Source organism: Rhea pennata, chromosome 1 (genome assembly GCF_028389875.1).
Source record: "Rhea pennata isolate bPtePen1 chromosome 1, bPtePen1.pri, whole genome shotgun sequence".
Classification (NCBI taxonomy): Eukaryota; Metazoa; Chordata; class Aves; order Rheiformes; family Rheidae; genus Rhea; species Rhea pennata.
In genome coordinates, this window is record NC_084663.1 from 113,343,730 (window position 1) to 113,366,814 (window position 23,085).

Here is a 23,085-nt window from a genome sequence, read left to right on the forward strand (position 1 = left end):
TAAGGCACAAATAGAGCAGGTTTTATTGGAGTCTAGAGGTAAAAGTTCTCTCTGCCCTTTGATCAAGTATCTTCTAAATCAAAATGACCAAAAATTTTCAGGATCTACTTTAAATGGCTTTATCCCACTTATATTCCAAGGTAGGCATATTTAATACCAGAGGTATTCACTGCCACAGAGGCATAAAATGTTCCTGAAGCTTCTCTGAACTAGTTGCTATAGAAAATACTAGGAGATAAAGTAGAGCCTCAAGAAAGTTTCAGGTTATTCAGATCAGCAGGAAAATTGCTACACTTTGCTAATTGCATGCTCTGGAACCATGTAAAAATGATTCTATTCTTCAAATCAAAGACATAAAAATGTATATGTAATCCTAATAATACCTAACTCTACGCCAGAAGTAGTATTTCTGTAACATTAACTGAAGGAGAAATAGGTTACTAAATTAAAAATTATCAAGCAATCACACAAACAGTTGACTTGAAATAGCCATCAAGTAAATAGCAGGCTGTCAGGAGACAAATCTATCATAACATTTTGGGACCTGGCAATAAAATGAAAGCATAGCCAAAGCTCACTTATAATTGCCAAATTGAGTTATTCAGCTATTGATGCAACAACGGTCACTGTCAGCTTATTTTTCCCTCAGCTGTCACTTTCCTAATAGAAGTAAGGACAAGGGAGATTGACCTCTGCCATCTTTTTGACTACTCATATGGTAGGAGGATATTAACAAAGAATGATTTTAATGTTTTGCACAAATCATCCAATTAAGGAATTGAACATTTTGATCTCCTCCAAAAATAGTATAGGAAGATTCTTGACGAATTACAGCACCTGTTCATATTGAGACAGAAATTTATATTATATTTGCATACTTGTTACTATTTTTTTCTGTTTTCCTAGATCAAAGCACCAGTATACTTTCAGTTTATGTATTTGACGGTATCAGTGCTATAAAGTATATATTTAATATTAAGCACACATATACTACTTTTAACATCAATTAAGTGCCTTAAGTGTGCACAGAACAAATTGCTTGATGCGAAATCTAATGATTATCACTTTTCTGGCCTTAGCACTGTCGCCTATAATTCAGATTTTCAATGGAAATGGCATTTCTTTTTTCACATTTGTTTAGAGTTAGTATTTATCTCACTCTTTGTAGGTAATTTTTCATTTTAAGAAATATTTAAAACTTATAATATTCACACATCACCCAATTAATATTAATTATCTGATTCTGTTCTTTTCAGATAGAATTATCTTTTCAAGATTAAACCATGGAAAACAAGGCCCTGTGAATAAATACTCTGTTCAGTATTACATACACTCATGACCTGAACAGTGTCTCATAAAATGTTTGAAATGAATTGAAGATTTTGAAAATGAAAAACTGATTCCATTCACCCATGTTCAGAGCAGTACTGATCAATAAGCCAATCAGAGTAGAAAGGACTCAGCAGAAAGGACCTAGTGCCTATGATATTCATTGCCTTACTGGATCAATATCTTAACCATCAGTTAAAGTCCAGTACTGGTAGGTAGAAATTGCCAGTCATTATAATCTGAAGGCTATTTAATGAGTGATATGGAGCTGATATAAAATCCTAGTGCCCAGTAACTGTGTTACAAGTATCTATATAACAAAAGTCATCATCACAATTGGCATTTCTACAGCTATTTTAGGAGAGATATTAGCAGAGAATGAAATATACTGACACTAGAGGCTTTTATCTGCATCAGATGATAGTTTTTCCTGTAAAATTCCCATGTCACTGCCATTAACATAGTTTCATCACTGATCAGTCTAGTACAAAATGACTGATGCTACCAGAATATCTAAATCTGCTTGTTCTCAATACTTTACCTCATAGGGCGATCTTTTATGTGAGCAAAAAGAAAAATCAATCAGACAGTGTGGAAAATCACTACTCATTTCTATCCATGATAGAATTTCCTAGGGAAATACAAAAAATAGTAATTTTCAGAGCCATTTTTGAACAGGAAATTCACACGAACACACTATATAATATTTTTTCTTTATGAAGACTCTTCAAAAGCATCCAATATGACATACTGAACACAAACACAAGCTTTTGAATATCAGTTTAAAGAATGATTAGCCATTTCTTATCTTTAAAAATATTCATACCATGTGATTTTATTAAACAGTGAATCATTGTTTCTTTTCCAAAAAGCTAAAATGTTGCAGTACAAAAGCTTGCAAACTATTCTTCCAAATCCAGGGAAAGAATAGTGCTGGCAGCCAACATGACCACTACTGTATGAGATAATCTACCTAGATCAAAGAGCACATGAATTTCAATCATTCACAGATGCTTAGTCCACTAAAATTTTATAAGGATGATTGCATTATTCCAAATTCCAGCCCATCAGAATCTCATTTTTTTCTATGACCCAAGGTAGCTTATGTTATGTTTTCTCCTGCTAAAGTTTTCTGAAAACTATAAATATCACCAGCAGCTGCAGAAAAATTAGTTCTGCATTAGCTGATGAAATAGGTCTCAAGTCACCACAGGAAATCATGAAGCTTTTAGACTGGGGTACAAAGGCTATAGCTATGTACATCAAAAACAAATTGAAGTGGTAAGAACATTTCAAACACTGCATACATTGCACCTCTTTTATAAATCTGATGGAAATCCCATTAGATGATATATAACCAGTCAAAATGTGGTTAGGAAATATCAAATAAAATGAAGCTGTTAGATCTGTCAAATCTCTGAGATTTCCTTGAACAGGATAGATTTTCAAGATCAGAATGCTTGAGGCACCACATTCATATTACTAAGGAGTTGTAAGGACAACAGCTTTGTCTCTTCATAGTTTAAAACCAATTTAGATATTTCATATGAGCTTAAACAGACTTGGAGAGAAAAAAACTTAAAGGAAAGTATGACTACACGAGACCTATAAGAATAGAAATGCAAAATCAGGATTGAGCTTGTTCAGCATCTGTAAAAAGGGAGGAGAAATAAATGCAGCTTTGAGGACCATTGCTTTCAAATAAATCTTCTTCACCAAAATTTGAATAAGAAGGTATTTTAAGGTTTTAACAGTTAACAGTTAAATAGTTACTATTTGACCATGTAGTATAGTTTGGATGAGGGAGTTTGCCAAGTAATATACAGATACCTGGAATGTACATTTATCTTTCATTTTTTATGAGATCAGGGGGATGGGAAGGCACAAAATAACCCAGGTAAAACCAAAAATATACAGTTAAGCTGAGAATATAAAATGAGGTGTCACAGAGAAAAAGATTCAGAATTCTAGAAGACTGAAGATATATAGACACCTAATATATTGCTAAGCAATAAAAGCATCAAATGTAGTGATTCAACATACATATATTGCTATTGCACACTCTTGAAGAGGTGTCGCTTATCATTTTATATGTCAAAGCTAACCCAATTCAGGTAAGAGTTTATTAAACTACACAGCTGTAGTGTATCTTCTACCCCTAAAATGGCAATCACATAGGAAAATCTCACTTTTGTTAGCATAAACCTCAGCTGTTATGACCAGCTCAGGCCAGAATTATCCAACTAGAAGCTCTGCTAAGAACCTCAAAAAATAAAGATTTCCAGCTGCCTTGCATTATTCTAAACCACCTTCTCTTTTGATTTGGAGTTGTTGAGATATCCCACATTGCTAATCTGAATCTTGGTTAATTTGCCAATTTGACTTTTGCTGGGATTATGCAGCAGTTATGCACAAAACTGATATCCTAATAATCACATTCCTTGCACATTAAGAATCTGAACTGAAAATACCTGAAAGTAATGATGACCTTATAAATCTCAGTTTACTAAATTTTTCCAACATTAATTTCCTTCTCAGCAATGAGCTACATTTTCTGGAAATACTGAATGAAAGTTTGACTCCTTACAGCCAATTCTTACTTTGCCAAACTGTTTTGCATACTTACTACAGCTAGTATTGTTTTGTGAACTTTTTACTTCTTAAAATATTGACATTTAATATTTTGCTGATTTTGCACCAAAAAAATAGGAAGCAAGCATGATGCATATAATTCTGAAGAACATATCTGTAGAAGAGATTGTAGATTCCATAAACCACATTGGTGCAAAAGATCATTACTCAATTACTAAAGATTTCAGCATTTCTAGGAAAATAAAGTAGTATCTTTTCCTGATAGGACAGAATATTCTTGGCTATTTCCCCCCCTTTTCCTCCCATTTGAAGTTGCCTCCTAATCCCATTGAAGACAACAGCAAAAACTCCAATTGAAAACTATTCCAGTCCTACTCATAAGCAGAAAAACCGTTAAAAGTGCAAGAATAACAAATTCTGAACATGCAAGGTAACAATCTAGCTGGTAGAACAGCAATAAGCATAAGAAGCTAATCTGCATACCACTTAAAACTGCAGGTTGATTGAAACAAAATTAAGGATGTATAAAAATCTTAAGCAGTGTAGTTTAAAATCAGTAAGAAATTTGATACAGAATGGTTGATAGAAATATGAAAATAAATTAAAAAAAAAACAGAGCAGAAGTCAAGAAGCACTTCTAAATGCAGTTGGCTAACACTCTTTTGGAAAGCCTAAATGGCAAATTTGTTGTGAGAATGGAGCAACGCAATCAAGAAGCCATTAGACAGAAATGATGCATCAAAATGGATAAATTTCAACAAGCTAAACAGCACTCACTCATGCCCAGTCATTTTTCCAGCATTAGAAATGAAATGCATAAAGAGGCAAACTCAGCTGTGCAAAATTCCTGAATGCTGGATTTCCTTTTCCCTCTTAAGTCACCACAAGAAACTTATTCCATTGATTAACTTCTGAATATCTTTAAAAGAGGCAATGTTGAGTGTGAATACAGAAGTGTGTGCTGGATCATTGAATACATTTCAAGTGTGTACGAATGGGAGTGAAAGAGAGAAGCATGTTCACAAAGTTCCAGGTAACACGAGATAAAAAGCACCGCGCATGCTAGCATGCATGCATATAAACACTGAATTTTTGGACAGTTCACTTCAAACTCATTTTCTCTTTAAAAAGGAGGTTGTCTGAAAAAAATCGTCAAAAGTATATTATATTTCAGTGTTGCTACTGCCTGCCAATGAATTTTGGGGATTTACAGAGATAAACCGTCTTTTGAAATGACTCTCTGTGCTGTGTTTCATTTGCCATCTATTATCAAAGAATTTGTATATTCTCTATCACAGTCTTAGATTTCACTGAGTAACATTACAGACAAACATTACTATTATCTCCACTACAAAACTATGTGCTTTGAATTACAAGTTTTGAACAGGGTAATACTTTATTCCTAATTTTACCTTCAATAACTACTGCTGATTTATTAGCTTAAGCAATTGAATTCACACTCAGTTTTAAACACAAAGTTTAAGGTTGCATGACAAAGATATTTACACTGGCTTTAATGTTACCATCACATGCAGTCAGCAATTTTCCCTGGAAAAAGCTTTCAGAAATAGAACATTATCTCAAGCTAAACTAAAAATTTCTATTAACAACAGGTAATAGTAATAATTCATAACGGGACAGTTTGAACTTATTGTGTAGTATGTAACAAATTTGTTCCAAACAATTCAATGAAAGAGTTAAACTAGATTTCATTAACCAGGTATTCACCTACGACACCTGTAATAAGGCTTCTGCTCTTTCCATCAGGAGAATGGGAGCCTCGAAAACAAATCTCACAAGGCAGCAAATCCTAAGAAAGTTCAGCTTGATGGTTTGTTGAATAGGTTTGAAGCAAAAATGTCGCATACAGACTTACCCCACATGTAGAGGTCTAAAAAACATCTAACTGCATGCAGTATTTGGCCCCAAAATTGCATTGGATGTATTATGCCATTAAATTATAACAGCCACTAGAAACGTATCATTACTGTGCAATATAATATTGAATGGATGAAAAATGAAACGTGCAAAGGGTATTCAGGAAACAAAAGTGAACTATTTTAATTTTAGGAGTGTTGAAATGTTGACTTAAAATGTAAATAATTGGGTTTTTTTAGACATAAAGCTGTTTATTTTAAAATATTTTTAACGTTGCCCAAGTTGAAATTCTTCTTGGGAAGAAGGCAAATACTAAAATATAATTATTTACAAAGAGATGATAATTGAGAATTCTCCTCATATTTATTACTTTAATGATACATTTCAAGAGTGTTGTTTCAGATTTGCCATTATTCAGTTTATATTTGTTGAAAGGCAGGTTACTGTATTTAACTGTGAGATACAAAATTTATTCAAATCAAATTTAATGTGTTGAAATGTTGCAAAAAAGGGTCACATAAGCAATTGTAATTATAAAATCACAAAGGAAAATGCTAACTGTTCTCAAAGACATTATCTATATTTCTGACCAAAATGAACTTACAATGAACTTCTAAGTATATCTTTACTTAGCTAAGATCACTCTTTATTCTCTAATTCATCTTATAAGCACCTATCGGAAGGTTAGTGAGTTTTCCTCTGAAATATTCAGTACACTTTGCCTTGTATACGCAATATTTAACTTGAGAAACAATACTGAACTGAATAAAACTGAATAAAACCTTATTTTCAATTCTAGGAATTATACTGAAAATCTTCTAAAAACTCTTACATAAATACATTTATAAAAAAGTTTTCTCAATAATATATAAAACAGTCCATTTCTTTTACCTGAGGACATTGTTCAGATCCTCTGCTGTACACTGTAATGGTCTTAAATTTAAAACTGAAATAATTATCATCGTTTGGAAATAAAATATCATCTATTTAAGTGTGGAAAGAAGCTTAAAAAACAGAAAGAAAACAAACTTCTCCGCATATAGGAACTCTAATTTAAGAAAAATGTACATGACTTCTGGTTACCTTGGAAGTTTATACTCAACCCTGCAAGAATTGCTTTGATTAACATAATAAGCAATTCAGACTGTAAAAAACTTTTGCAAAACCTAAGTCAATAACATAAAATCCAGATAAATTAAAAAGTAGTACTGAACATGACATTTTCATTGGATGATAAATTAATGTCATATTTTGGAACTGAATATTTTTAACTACTCTGAAAAAAGGAATTTCATTGACTAGACAGTGCCAGTTCTGGGGGGTGAGCGGTAGGGTTGCATATTCCTTTATAGTTTCATCTTAAATATATGATTATTTGAAAAAAAAGAACAGACTTTTATGACATATTTCTGCTCCTTATTTTTTAACAACAATTCTGCAATTTTTATTTTATTTCTTTTCTTCCTAATTAACAGTGCTCAGTATATTTCTTAAAAAAATTAACAGGGTATTAGAAAATGTACACAATTAAAGTTTACTGATTTTTAGAGGGAGAGTGTGGGCAATATGCTCAATACCTAAGTGACTGTAAAGTTAATTTGAATTAACTATTACCAAAAGACATTTATCTATAGACTTAGTATATAAAAAGACCTTAAGTCTGCGAAGTCATGTACCTGGAAATTAAGAACTAATGATTCAAAATTTTTATCCAATTAGACTCTTCTTATGCATTCATCTTATACAATAAGGGCTCAGATACACTACTTACTATTTTTTCCTGCATAATTTAACATTATTAGGTACAGATAATCATGTATACACAAAAAGATGGAGTGGTTCAACCAATGCAAACCTGCCATTTTCTAGCTTTCAAGTCTTCACTTTGAGACTTTCATTATATCTGTTGAATGAAGGCTTCCTATATTGACTCTGTCTTTATTTCATTAAGGAAAATGAAACACATATTTAGCATAACACTTCTCACAAAAACAGAAAGATTTGAACCATCAGTTTTAATCATTTCATCAGAAACATTCATCCTTCAGCTACAGGACTGGCCATCAGCAACAATGAAAAATTTCTGTATAGCAGCAGTGGGTTAGATCAAGAGACATTACATTTCAAGATACATGGAACGAAAATAAAGACATGACCCTATTCAGTCAATGATTTCGAGGAAAAGGGGATGTGTTTGTTCCTGCATGGAAGAAAAAGGTTATATTAAAGGTAAAGTAGAAGTTGCAAAGGGAAGCCCAAGCTGATTTTTCCTCTTACTGCAAGCACTCTACCATTTTCAAAGCAGCATTTCCTTCCAGTGACGCACAACACATACAGAAATACAAAACTGCTCAAGGAATTTATGTTACTTTATAGCAAAAGGCCGAGGAGTTTAAGCAGGAGCAAATGATTTTGGCAACTTTAGTGTTTTTCCTCTAGAGAGAAAGAAAAGAGTAATTTTGAACATACTGAACTCAGGTTAGCTGAGTTTTAATTTCATGGAACACAGAAGAAGTAATTATATGTCAGAGATTTGCTCTTGATAAATCTCAGACTAATACAAACTAGGGGATATATACCTTAACAATAAAATTCAAATAATTCTAAATAATAGTAAGTTATAGAAAAACTACATATTAGAAGTAAATACTAGCTCTCTCTATAACACCTTGCCACCAAGATTTACTAAACATAGAATTACTTTTAAGTTATGAAATACTAATTTGTATTAATAAAACAGGCAGACTAATATTGTATTGATTTGAAGTTTCTTTGTAAATTATTTACAAATGTCTAACAATCAGAGGTTGAAGTTATGCTAGTGTAATAATTTGGTATCTTATTCATGCAGAAGACAATTATTAATGACTTCCATTAGTGTAGCTAAAATGCATAAAGTCTTATTTATGCATAAATCTTATTTATGAATTCTGATGCACTTATTTTCCAAGTTTAAACTACCGCGCATAAAAGTAAGGAAGCATTTAAAATTGTTAATAGATATTCATTTTAATAATATTAATATTTAAAATTACAAGACTGTTAGAATATTACAGAGACATTAAATGATTTCTCAATATCTACTTTATTAGTTACATTTTTATTGTGATCTCAGTAATCCAAACACAAGAGCAATGTTAAAATATTTTAAAATAAAGCTTTGATTCCTATTTTTTTTTTTTTCTGGAACAACATGTCTCTTACCTGAAGCATGTGTTTCTGTACTCCAGCAGAAATGTCAACATTGCATATACAACCTCCACTCTAATAGCATCCCAACAAAGGATTTTTACAAAAATGGAATTGCAATTTGGAAAATACTGGGAAAATCATACCTAGTATTATCAATTTAATTCTATCCAGCTTAAGTGAAGTTGCTCTTTTTCAAATCTGAAAGAAGAAATTCCTGAAGTCAAGCAATCTTAACTCTATTCCCTAAGTATCACAAAGGATTCATTTTGCCTTGTGCTTGTCAGTAGCTGATTTTAACACTGACTTTATCAGACCTATGTGTTCGCTAAACAGGTTTCAGAAGCTTATATGAGAATATTAATGAAGTGTTTATGGGAATGTCTACTGGATCATTGAAATCTGGGACCTAGTGCCTAACTCAAGCTAGGTGAGATATCTTTCATATCTACAGATAGTGCAAAATGAGTACAAGCAGTTTGGAGGAGTTACTCTTTCTTTAATAGCTTAATTCTGTAGATATTTCCCTCATAATACATTTTGGAGGAGGAGGAACTGATAAATTTCTGCACAAGTGTGAAAAATGAAGTTAAACTGCACACAAAGGAAGTATTTTTTCTTCATTAAAAAGACTTTCAAGAAAAGTTACATGTACAAATATAAACTTTTCTAAGCTGCCTGATTTGAAGACAATTGTTTTGGGAAGGAGATGCAACAAACTCATTTTCACAGGTTCTAATAAAAATGAAGAAAAATAAAAGGGAGTTTTTTGAATTGAAGCTACTTTCAGAAAGAAGCATAGTTTTGCTAAGAGTATATTCTAGCTTTGATTGTCCCAGGGTGCCTAAGAACCCATTACAATCAGAGAGACATCCTTTAATCTTTGTGCTTAAAGAAAATTCACTCTTCTGTGTGGAATACACCAAATACATTACAGATTTTCGCATAAATTGTTTTCATGTCTCAGTATTCCCTTTCACTACTAAGTATATATGACTATCCTTTTTAAGTTTACTTTCAGAACATATTATTTCCAAGAATAATCTGTGTGAACCTTATTTACACACTTGAGTCCACAGCGAACGTTATTTAGCACTGACAACCAAGGAAGCACAAACATATATGACTTAGGAGCACAGTTCCCCATTTATTTCTATTGGAAATTAGAAATTTTCCAGTCAATGTGAAAAATTGAACATGTAAATTGGGAACTCTTATGCATAATATTTGATTTTCTAATTCGTTATCTGACAGACAGCCTACCATATCTTCAAGGATTTTTTGAAGAAGGTAAAAAGTATTGCTTTTATAGAGAAGATCCTGGAGTAAAGGTTCAGATGATGCTAAAACTTCCTTGTGTGACTCATTTAGCACCTTCTCCTGTCACTTCCAGATAATCATGGGTGTTCCATATTTATGGGGAAAAATAAAAAACAAATATAATACAGTCAATGACCTAAAGGAGTATTCCTAGGTGTAATATACATACTTACTGATAAGTAAGATAATGGCAGAGTTGAATATGCTGCATAAATAATGATTTCTAGGGACCTTTTTTTTTTAATTAAGAACTAGATTTCATGCATTTTACTGCCGTAATATTCCACAAGATTATTTGACAATAATTAGTTGTCATAGCAACTATACTTTCACAAACTCTGGCCTATTTTTTTCTTTAGGGGTATTAAGAGTCCGGCATAAAAACTGTGTAAATTGAGGGAGTTTCAGGGAATGAATTAAGGTTCAATATTTCCAAACACAAAGGCCCTAAATTTCAGTAACCCCTCAACTTATGCAATACTGAAAATGTGGGGCAAAGATAGCATTGCAATGTCTTATCATTTGATTTTAGGATTATCTCAAACTCTCTGGCTCATTTCAGCTCAGAAAAACATTGAACTTCAGGAAGGCTATTTTTTCTGCAATTAATGACACTGAAAGGAAGATTCAAATATTAAAAGGAAAGGAAGAACAATCACAAATCAAAGAAAGCTACATTCAAACATAACACGAATGTTACATACATACAAAACAAACATCACAGCAATTAAATATTATGGGGTAAACACCTGGGTATTACCTTAAATATTGTGATAATCCTGAGTACATGTCAATACCTCCCCACCTAGAGGAAAAAAAAAATAGAAAATGCCTATTCTACTACCTATATCTTCTTCCACTTTTTTAATACTAGAAGGCCACTTTTCCAGGAAATGTCCATATGTAAGTACTTCACTATCTTGGCTTACTAAAATGGCACCTATTGAACACAAGAACACAAGAACAGCCAATAGCAAATGCTGAATTATGAAATTTTGGGTTTCCATAATTATTTCTCTAAAAATCTAGGTTGATCTCAACTATATTCATCATATACTTATTCTCAACAGTTCATCTCATAAAAATTCCCCTCATTTAAAAGAAAAAAAAATGAAGTTGGCCTTTTGCTATAGTAACGTTTGTCCTTTACCTTGTCTCTTTGTTTTCTACGAACAACTCTTAAACACTGCAATAGACTGCTCCAGTGGGACAAAATCACTTAAGATTAGTCAACTATCAGAGAAAAAGTCTTGAAGTCTTGCTAATTCCTCTTGCTAGAGGAGTGCAGCAATGAACTACACTCAAAATTTGGGGAATATCACAATCTCACATCAGAAAAAAAGAATCAAGCCAGAAGTAAATGCCAAGAGGAAAGGAGGATATTGTAGTGGGAAATCCAATCACATATAACTTGTTATGGGTCCATGTCACTTGTTCGTCTTCCTTCTGTGCCCTTACCTGCCAGCAGATGCCTCTCACAAACCTCCAAAGATTAGTAAGAAATTACTTTTGCAATGCTAAAAAGCTTGCCTATTTTAAACTAGTACTAACAGTTCTCATTTTATTTCTCTCATTTATGTTCACTCCCTTGTGTTTCCCACTATGTTTCTTGTTTGGATGCTGCTTAAATGGCAATTGTTTGGTTTAACATTTGAGCGTTCTGACAATTTTACTGCAAATATTTTTGCTCCCTGGAGAAGATCCAAGCTTGCTAGCTACCTTACAATGTTCAAGTCAGGAAATTGTATTTAGATCAGTATTATAATAGGCAATATCATGAAGTGTTAAAATAAAAGAGCCCTTAGGAGTAACTACAAAAGGTCACAAGAAGATCAAGTGCACAAAGAATTGTGCATTTCTTTGTGTGCTGACTAATTTTACATGAACTAAAGGAGCAGTTACTTATACTGGCATTATGCAGCTGAAATCATAATTGGAAAAAACCCCAAAAATCTGAAGTTACTGATTGCTGGTTCAAAATAGCAATGAAATAAGTCATCTTCAGCTTTAGCCAACTGAATTTTGGCTCAGTTAGTTTAAAATGGATATGTAATTCATGCAGTGGTTAGCAATTTCTGCAGGCAGCCAAACAATTAATCAAATAGAAATCTAACTCACATTTCTAGAAACACACTCCCAAGAGGAAAATAATTGAGTGCATGTTATTTGAACAACAAAGAAAGGCTTATATTGCTTACAATTACTAATTTATTTTGTGAAAAAGTAAGTCTTTGCTACATAATGTACGCTTTCCAGTCAAGATCTGTGTTGAAGTATTAAGAGATTCCAGGTCACAACAGAGGCTTCCTGTATAAACAAACGAATCATCACCACTCCCAAGCAATAAGATCCTCAAAATACATTCAATTTCCTAATCAGAAGAGAAGCCTAGTCTTTTCCCAAAGCACAGAGAACATATATCCTAGTTTCTGTGGAAGCAGCTCCAGTGACTGCAGGTAGGAGAAGGTCTTTGCAGTACCAGTCGGCCTGCCAGTTCAGATGGCATCTTCTGGAGCTGTCTGACTGTGAGAGCTGACGGGGAAAAGGCAGTTTTGCCTCTGACTGGGGTTTCATCATGTTCGTGTGAAATGTCGTGAGAGGATCCAACAAGAAAGCTGACTTAGTAGTAGTGAATGAGGTCTTACCTTTCTCTTGACTTCAACTGATTCTTAATGAAACCTTGACAGCTTTCCTATCTGAGTAAGAACATAAATACACATTTGACATTTGATATAACCCTTTATGGACAAATATATAATTTGCTTAAATAAGTATCTGATATAATCATTTATGGACAAATTTTGTCCAAGGCACTGGAAGAACTGAAGTGAAAGTATGACTTCAGTTAGCCTATTAAGTCCACTACGTTATCAGTTGCTTTTTCTTTGGATCAGCTTAAGAAAAGGACTCTGGCAAGAGCTAAGTAAACATTACAAATAAAGTTGTATGTAAAGTTAACGCAAACGTGAATAATCACTGTATTGCAGATGATACTGATTCTAGCATTATAATTTATGTAGGACTCTTCTGCTAAATTCAAGCTCATCTATAGCTTTCCTAGGGCTGATAGCCTAATAAGTGCATATTCATTGAGACTGTAATATGTGTAATTTTCTTTCTGAGTGCATAACGCCCACCCATATATATTGCAATACAACAATAAACATGGCAATAGCCAGTGACCCTCAGCAACCTTAGAAGCAGGCTCCCAGATGAAATATACTTTACCCTTAGCTAGACGTATTCCTGGAGTAATACAGCAACATGGAAACATTACTTATTCACAGCAGAAAGTGACTGCAAGGCAATAAGGAGATACAGAGAGGGAAGAAATACAAAGGATGAGGAAAAGAGAAAAAGAAACTTTTAAGGTAAGCTTTGCAGAGAGGTCATCAGCTCATCGAGGGGGAAGAATTTTGAATAGATCATGGACAGCAGATGAAAGAATCAAAACACATTTAAAATATAAAGAGAGCAAAAATATGTATTTCCTATTTTTTTTCCTCCAATTAGATGTTTTCCAAGAAACAGCTGCTGGAAAACAATACATGTTTAATGCATGAATTATGCCATCATATACTCCATATACTGTATATAGCAAATTAAAATAAAAAAATTAGAAAGCACTTGTGATAGGCAAGAATTCTCAAGCCAGGATGTCAAAAGTACACCTTTAATTGAACATTTAGAAACACTAAAGATAAGATTTAATGTCAGAAGTGCTGAAATGGACATGGCAGTATAATTTTAGCAATTGCACTGTAAAAACTCAGGCTCATCAAATAATGTGACAAACACCTAATTGTATGAAAATATTTGCCTGAACTATTTAACAAGTACACTTTTACAATGAGCATTCTGTTAAAAATAACAGACTTATCTGTGACTACAATATTTAATGCATAAAGATTTAATATCTTTTTAAAAAAAAAAATACTGTGAAAGTCAGTAATTTTACCTAAGCAAGAACATCTGCTGATTGAATGACAAATGAAATAGTTATGTTCAATATACAAAAAAGTAAACATAATAATTGTTCATAGAAAAAAAATGATTTAAATTTCCCAGTTTATTTAAAGACATTCCAAAACATCAGTTCATTATGTACTTGCTAGGAAGTTTTCACATGAGTTTTCTTGGACTGAGAAATTAATATTCTCCAAGAGTGTGGTTCCTTTCTATTCCATTTAGGAACAGGTAATTTTTGGCAATGAAGTGGTATACGTTCTCATTATATACATATGACCAATATATATTACTTTTCAAAACATTGGACTAGTGTAAAATACATTGTTTTTCTATCTAAAAACTTCCTCAGTTTCCTTCTCCAAGTCTTTATGACATGAAGTTTGATGGTTCGGATTACTTTGGATAGGAATTCTTATTTAGATGTTCTATCATAACCTATGAAGCTGTATTTCCAGTTAACATTCTCTCAGTGAGAACTGGATAAAGAAATGTTTACGAGGATCTTTATGTTTGATTAACTAGGCATAAAGGAGTGTAATATCATTCCCAACGACTTCACTGACTATAGCTTTGACAGCTTATAGCGGAACTACTGTCCTCATGAATTCAACAGGCTCATGCATGTGTATAAGTATTTAACCATAAAGTTACTTAGGCAGAATGTACTTGAGTAGTTTATATACTTTCATATTGCATTGGGATTACATTTATACTCTCATTTCACAATTACTCTAAGATTTTCTCATCAGTTCTTAAAGCGTCTACCACTCCCCTTCTCCTCCACCCAGCCAATAACACTACAATGTCCCTTATTGCATTTTTACTTTACTGGAATGGCTCTATGGGAAAGCTGGAAAGGAAAGAAAAAGTCATTTAAATAGGCACAAGCAAAGACCAGAATAAGCTATTAGATCTTCTCTTATATTGATAGCAGTAAAAGAAAGATTCCTTGGTAAATCCAACCTAAATGTGAGAACTTATTAAATCTTCAATGAGCAGCTATGGCAGAAAATCTACATCAACAATCAAATCTATTTGCGATTTAAGAGAAAAAAAAATGAATTTTAATGTATTGTGTATATATTTAACAATGGCTGAGACAGATGTTATTAGATAAGATAACAGATGCTAAATGATTCCCTTTTTTATAAGACATCTATAAAAGAGAAACAAAATTAAATGTCAAAATGATAGAGTTACTCTCAGTTCAGAGATGCAAGCTTTCTCAAACTCATTAAACTGGAGACAACAGCTAGAACAGGTGTTCATATAAGCGGAATTTAAGTTTACATTATTTGAAAAAAAAAAAAAGGAAAGAATAGCTTTTCATAAACTCAGATGTTCCAGTATAGCTATTGTTTCCCCCTTGATAAGTAGCTGATGTTCCACCTTCTTAGCTAACTCTTATTTAGATGCTTTGCTCAACAATATAAATGACTCCTCGGCCACAATGTACTCGTCCCCTACAATGGCCACACTACAAAGAAAAAATTCTAAATAATATAAAGGAGAAAAGGGTAAAGTAATGTATTTACAGTTATTCCTGATCCATGCAATACTACTGTAATCATGCTGATTTTACCAACCGAAGAGGAAAACATCTAGAGTAGACAAATGAGAAACTAAGTGCCTGAAAAAGGAAGAAAAAGGTCAGATAATTAATGGTAAGAATCACATGTTTTATAATGTTGATGTTTTTCCTCTACAAAGAGAAGTAAAAGTATATTCTTATTGTAGATTCCAATAAGTCTTCAGTTCTGCTGTTTCATAGGTCCTGTTCTGTAGTCTGGAGCCTAAATATCCCATAAAATCACAGAAGTGCAGGTTAGTGAATATTTCAAGGGATCATTCGGGCCCTCCACTGAGGCATGAACGCCCGCAACTTGGTAACTGATTATGTTCTGCTCGTAAGAAAGAGTCTAAATAATATGTGGGCTTCACACACCAACAGCTTAATTGGAACAGAAAGAAATCTAACATAAGAAGACATTTTTATTTAATAAAATAATTTTTATTTAGATTATTTATGATAGGTTAAGACAAGAGCATAAAACTGGAATATTAGTTCTTGAGAATTAGAAAAGAATACGGCAATAAACAAGAGCACCATACCAAGCTAATTGCACAAAAGAGTTTAAAAGAGTTTATATTCATTCTAGCCGATGATTTTATACTGACAACTTAGTTTTTAGTTGATTAAGAGTATATCATTTAAACTTGTTTTCTATTTTCAGAACATTTTTTATAGTCAAAATCGCCTAAAAAAATAGAACCACAAATTGATTTTTCAAAATCAGGATTTTTTATTACACATTATGGATAAAAATCTGCAATTTCTGGTTAACAAAATTCATTTTTTTCCCTACCAAAAAAGTAGTTTTAACCAGAAACCTTTTTCAGATTCCAAATAAAATTTCAAAAGAGAAAGAAGTTTTCCATTATCTAGATAGCTATGGCACTCAGCTGTACTTCCAGAAAAAATACTTAACACTATATTTTGAAAATACTTTTAAAAAATCAAGCCATGTGTCTAACATCCCACTATACCATCAAATGAACATTTTGGAGCAAGCTTCTCTTTTGCTCTCCAAACATCCTATTTTGTTTAAACAGTATAATATTTACTGGTCTTCAGACAGACTGGCTCCATCACATAGTGATTTAAAGTTCTTCTGTAATAGAGAAAACTTGACTTCAAGATACAGAGGATGAATCTCTCTCACACATGCACACAGAGACTATACTCTCTCTCCGAACAGTCTTAGGCTCTTCTTTATATAGACAGATTTTCCTCACACTGGAATTATATATATATATATATGTATATATGTGTGTGTGTGTGTGTGTGTGTGTGTGTAAATCTTTTGCAGCTCATTTGTTATAATGTCTATGCATTTATTTAAACATGAAAGGATCAATTTATAATACTTACCTTTCAGGTGAAAGTTTCATGTTAGAGAAAACAAATCTGTAAATCTGTCATTAATACTTCTATGAAATGTGTATAAAATGGTTAAGTTCAAATTTCTAAAAGCTCTTAAAGTATTTCAAGTCTGAGGCCAGTTTAAAGTATAAGGGATTTGGAACTTTGGAAAACAGGAGAGCACTTACATCTTTGAAAAATGTATGGTCAATAAAGAGAGCTGTCATTCACACAGAGGCCAAGGAGAACAGATTTTCAGCAATTCTTCTTCCACACACAACTCATAGCTCACTTACCACCAGGTAGAATTTTTTTATTCTGAAGATCAGCTCAAGCCTCTGTCAACTCCTGTTGTAAGGATTGAGCACAACCTACAGGGACTAGAGTTATCCAAACAAAAATAGCCCAAACAAATTTATCAAACCATCAACAGGCACTTACTTGCATACTGGAGAATTAAAGCAACAGATCATATAGTATGGTAAAGTGGAAAGCAATTAACATGAGCTAAAACACAATCAGAAAAATTGAAACCCAATAGTTATTTAAAAGCAAGTCAGGATATACTGTAAAACGTATGAAATATGTCTAGCTGAGTGCATGAGAACCCACTATCAACTAAAAATCTCTAAAACCTAAGATGTACACTAGGAGAAGGTGGTGAAATATTTTTTCTTTTTATTTTTTTTTCTTTTAGAAAAAATAAAGGCATTTGAATTTCCTTGGTTTTTTTTTATTCCTTCCATTTTTATTGTAACTGGTTTTAATGCTTAACACTCCAAAGTGATAAAAATGAGGCATTAGTCTGAGAAAATCTGTAAATAAAACAAGAAAAATATTTATAAAAGTACTGCCTTATAGTGTTATTTCTTGTGGATTTGAGATGCTTTTTGTCATAGCTCTTTTTTCAAAAATCAGAAATTGCTAACAAAATGGGAACAAGCAAGGTCAAGCATTCAATACCTCATTTGTTTTACAGACAGAAAGAAAATATCACAACCTTCTTTTATACGCTTGGCAAGAAGCCACAACGCTCAGAAATACACTTATTATTTTAAAGCTTTTCGGTTAAACCTGCTCAAGTGAATTAAACTTTTCCCCTCCTCCCCTTTTTCTCTTTGTGCACGTGCACATGTGTGTCAATATAACCCAAAATCTGGTTCATCTGTGAAGTTATATATATATTATATATTATATATATATATATTCCAAGGCAAAGGATATGTAAGTCCTCTAAGACATAAGTCTGTGGCATAAGTCTTTTTCCTATTACCTCTTAAATAATACACTTCCATTTTTGTGGCTTCTGTTTCTTTGGTCTTTTCTTTTAATAATAAACTCCTGAGGAAAGGGAGCATGACTCCTGCTACAGTTTGGACAGCAATGCCAGCTCAGTGGGACCTGGCTTACAGTCAGGCACTTTTATGATGATAAATGATAATTATAATACTCTAGTATTCCAAAATAATTTATAGTGCAATCACTCATTTTAATGACATTCATGTTTACTCAGGAGACAGTCTGTGCTCTTGCATGAGTGCAAAGGATATATGAAGAGGTAGAGAAAGTAACTGCTTCCTTTCTGTACAGACAGTGTCTGTGCTGATTGCAGGCAGATATGAATGAGCTCCGCGTGTGCTGTGAGCGGGGGAGTGGAGAGAGAAAGGTACCTGCAGTCACAGCACTGATCCCAGGCTAAAGTGCCTTGTAGCAGTATGTTGCCTGGCATTAGGAACATTCGCATTTGGTTACAGAGGTTTGAGGGGTGAACAGGTTTGAAGTGTGGAGCCTGGGCACAGCTCAGTGATGTTCTTGCAGCGTGCAAGGAAGGCAGATAAAAGAACAGGTTACAAGAGTAGCCAACTGGGTAAATGGATTGTCCCATCTACGATTCTTCTGAGAAACAAGTGATGTTATGGTTTCATGTCTTCATTCTAAGACTTCGTTCTTCTGTTTATGTAACACTGGGTCACAGCCTTGACCTTCCACAAATCTTTCAGTTTTAGTCACACAACTGAAGTACTATATGGAAAGAAAAGCAGTGAACCGATCTCGACTAGCAGAAACCTACTTCTCTGCAGAGTTTATCCTGGCTAAGCTCAGTCATGAAGCTACCACAAGACCTCACAAAGAGTACTAGCCACAAATAATTGTGTCAGGTGACTCATGTCTATGGTTCCTGGCTATTTGAATGTGAATGAGGAAATGTGAGAAAATTAAAATGCATAAGATATACCTTGACTTTAGTAAGACTTCATCTCTTGTGGCATTTTCACTTGGAAGCTGAGGAAGTGTGGACTATCTGTTGCACTGAAACCTGGCTGGAGTCCTGGGCTCAGCAGCCATAACTAACACCTTAATTTTCAGCTAGCAGAGAACAGTGAGCAGAGTACATCGAGGGCTGCTACTGATGCCCATCTTGCTTAATATTATCAGTGACCTGAATGATGACAATGAGCCTCCAGACAACAATAAACTAAGAGGAGTTCCTGACAATAAGCAGCAGAGCTTTTGTCCAAAGGGACCTTGGTAAATCTGAGGACCGAGTTAACAAGTGTGATGAAGTTCAGCAATGGAAATTGCAAAATACTGCATCTGGGCAGACTAACCCTGTGCTGGGAACCAACTGGCTGAGAGCAGCCTTGATGAAAAGGACCTGGGGATTAGAGGATGCCAGGCTGAAAACAAGCCAGCAGTGTGCTCCCATCACAAATTGAGCAGGCTGCGTCCTGAGCTATGTTACAATGCCAGCAGATCTAGGAAAATTATCACTATTTTATGCTTGGCACTGGTGAGGCTGCACCTGGAATACTGTTTTGGGCCAACAGCAATTCAAAATGAATGCTGAGAAAATGGTGGGAGTGCTGCAGAGGACTATCAAGATTGTCAAGGGGATACAGCACATGTGCTACTAAGAAAACTAGGCTTGTTCAGGCTGGTGAAGAGGAAGCTAAGAGGCAATCTAATAGCATCCAACAACTACTGGAGTTACAAAGAAGAGAGCACCAGGCTCTTCTCACTAGGGGCAAATAAGATAACCAGGGGAAATGGCCACAAACTGCGGCTGGAGAAATTCAGAATGGACATTAGGAAAAACATGTTTTGTTGGGGGGAATAATGTAAGACTGGAAGCAGGTATCTTGTTCTAGTGTTGCTGATAGTCCTGCTTCAAGCAGTAAGCTGGACTAGATGGTCTCCAGAGGTTTCTTCCAACCAATGTCTCTATGATTCTACAAGTTTATTGTCTTGCATTTGGGGTCATAGTTACAGCTCCAAAGTTTTATACTGCTTAATTTATTCTTTATGAGAATGTATGTTCTCTGCAAGAAACTTTTGAAAAGCTACCAATACTGAAAGGAATGCTCAGTATCCACACTGGAACACAAGCAAGTCTAAAATACCTGCACTATAAGTGTAATTCCTTCAATGATTCAAAAAAAAAAAAAACCTTTTCAAAGCAAAACAGAAATTAAGGAAAATTGTGAAGAAAAGACATTGCCCACAGACACCTTTTCCATTACAAAATGACCTGATCATTAGATATATGCTTAAACAAATACTTTCATGTACATGGACAACCTAAGATGCTGTAAATAAGCAACAGAATTCTCATTAAGGCATCATTTTTGTATTTTCATAAATGCATTTGAGAAGATTATGATTTTAGTAATATAATTATTATCAAAAAAGGGAAGAATATGCTGCATATCGGTAAGGTTTCAAGATAAACAACTGCACATTTTAAGAGTGTGTAGCAATAATTACTTAATAATTGCTGTTGCTTACTTAATATATTCTAATTAAGTGCCTGAATCATTTGTTAAAAATATTAATGTACTAATAGAAATTTATTACTTATTTAAAGTTGAGCTAAGGGTAGAGCAATTAGATTAATCAATCATTTGCTTAGTAAACCTCAGTAAGTGCTCACTAGTAATATGTGTGAGAAAGTATGATATTAAATAAAAATAATTGGTTTCTTGAAATAAAGTATAACATTTATCAGGTTAAAAAAAAGAATACAAAAATATCATTTGAATTTGAATAAAAAAGTAATAGTTTATGTTCTGAAAAACTGAAAAATCTCTCAGATATGATCATTTACTTATATATCAGATTAGAAACAAAACCTTGGGAAAAAAATCCTAGTGAAAATCACCTGCTAAAGACCATTACTACATAGTTAGGAGTGCAGATATAGCTAAGCTAGTGCTGACAAAGGCCTGTAGATTCACATAGCATAGCCTTGTGTCTTATACATACATACAGTTTTCATCTAAAGCCAGACTTTTATTATTATTATTTATTATTAATTAATATTAATTCATTTAAGTAATTAATAATTAATCAATTAATTCAGGGTTAAGCTGAACAACATATTGAAGTGATCTAGTTTCATTTTGGTTATACATATTGCCTAGAGAAATTTTGAAAATTTAGTCATATGTTACCACTTTGATACTTTCATTCATACTTTTGCAGTGCCCTTAAAGAGATAAGATGACATAACTAAATAATAGCTGCCAACCTCAGGTTTCCTCAGAAGATCAGTATAGATGATCTCAGATCCCTAAAAGATTTCTTTTAGCTAATAAATTCAGTTAAGGATTAGTTACCATCCTTACATAGACTAGATAGTATATCAGCAAAACTGATATACTGATATAGTTAAGGCAAATCCCTATATGTGTGTATATGTGTAAACATACATAAGTATATACATACACACACAAAGGTGTATAGACAAATATATAAGAACAACTTTTTATGTATGTGCATATATGTATATATACATATATATACATACACTTTCTAAAGTATGAACAAATGGGTTTAGCTCAGTTGGTTAGAGGGGGTTCTAATAATGCCAAGACTGTGGGTTCAATCCCTATATGGGCCACTCATTTGAGGGCTGGACTAGATGATCTCCAGAGGTCCCTTCCAACCTTACCGATTCTATGAAATAATCCATAGACACTACTTGTGATTAGACTATTCACTTTTTGGGCCAAATTACGTTTCTTTTTTCTTACAGAGGACATGATAAAAGAATTCTTCTAGAGTATGCTGTTAGAGTTTTCAAGGCCCATTAAGATAGATTATCTTTAATACTTTAAATATCAACAATGTGTTAATGGAAAATCTGGGGAACAGCCTGGTTTAGTATATTTGCAGTAAACCATATAGACATTTTCGTGCTCTAAGAGCCAGATTTGAAAAGAGCTCTAAGATATATAATTTATCATGAATTTGGGAGTTTTGGTTCACCCTGATCTGGAAAAATTCATGCATATTTTTCCTTCACCTTGAAAAGGCATTAAAGGCCCTATCATCTTTAACTTTAAAATTACTATCCTATCTAGCAGGGCACATGATCAGAGATATTTCAAACAGATTGGAAGTTTACCTTCATCTCATTTCCAAGATCAAAACTCTTTGGGCCTCTTTCTCTAACATCCGCAGAAAAACCCAACAGGGTAATCATGTGCAAGCCATAACTAACATGTGTAGATGGACTTACACTATCTACAAAATTATTGTTCCCAAGAAGTGCCAATGAAGAACAGAGTGTATGCATTTAGGGAAGCAGGCTTCTGATTTCTTGACTAACCACAGTGTACACGCTCTTCATCCCCACCCCAGCGCTGTCCAAATGTACGGCTTTCCCTGCGCGGGAAGCAGCCCGAGGCAGCGTAGGAGATACGCAGCTCCCCGCTTCCCTCCTGCCTCTCACCGTGCCCAGCGCCGCAAAAGTAGATGGCAGCACCCACACGCCTGCTGCCACGGGAGCGGGGTCACAGTGATGCTCACAGGGTGCAACTTCAACACTTCATGTGGGGATCGTCTCGCCTATCGTCCACCCAGCTGCCCTCAGACCACCCTCG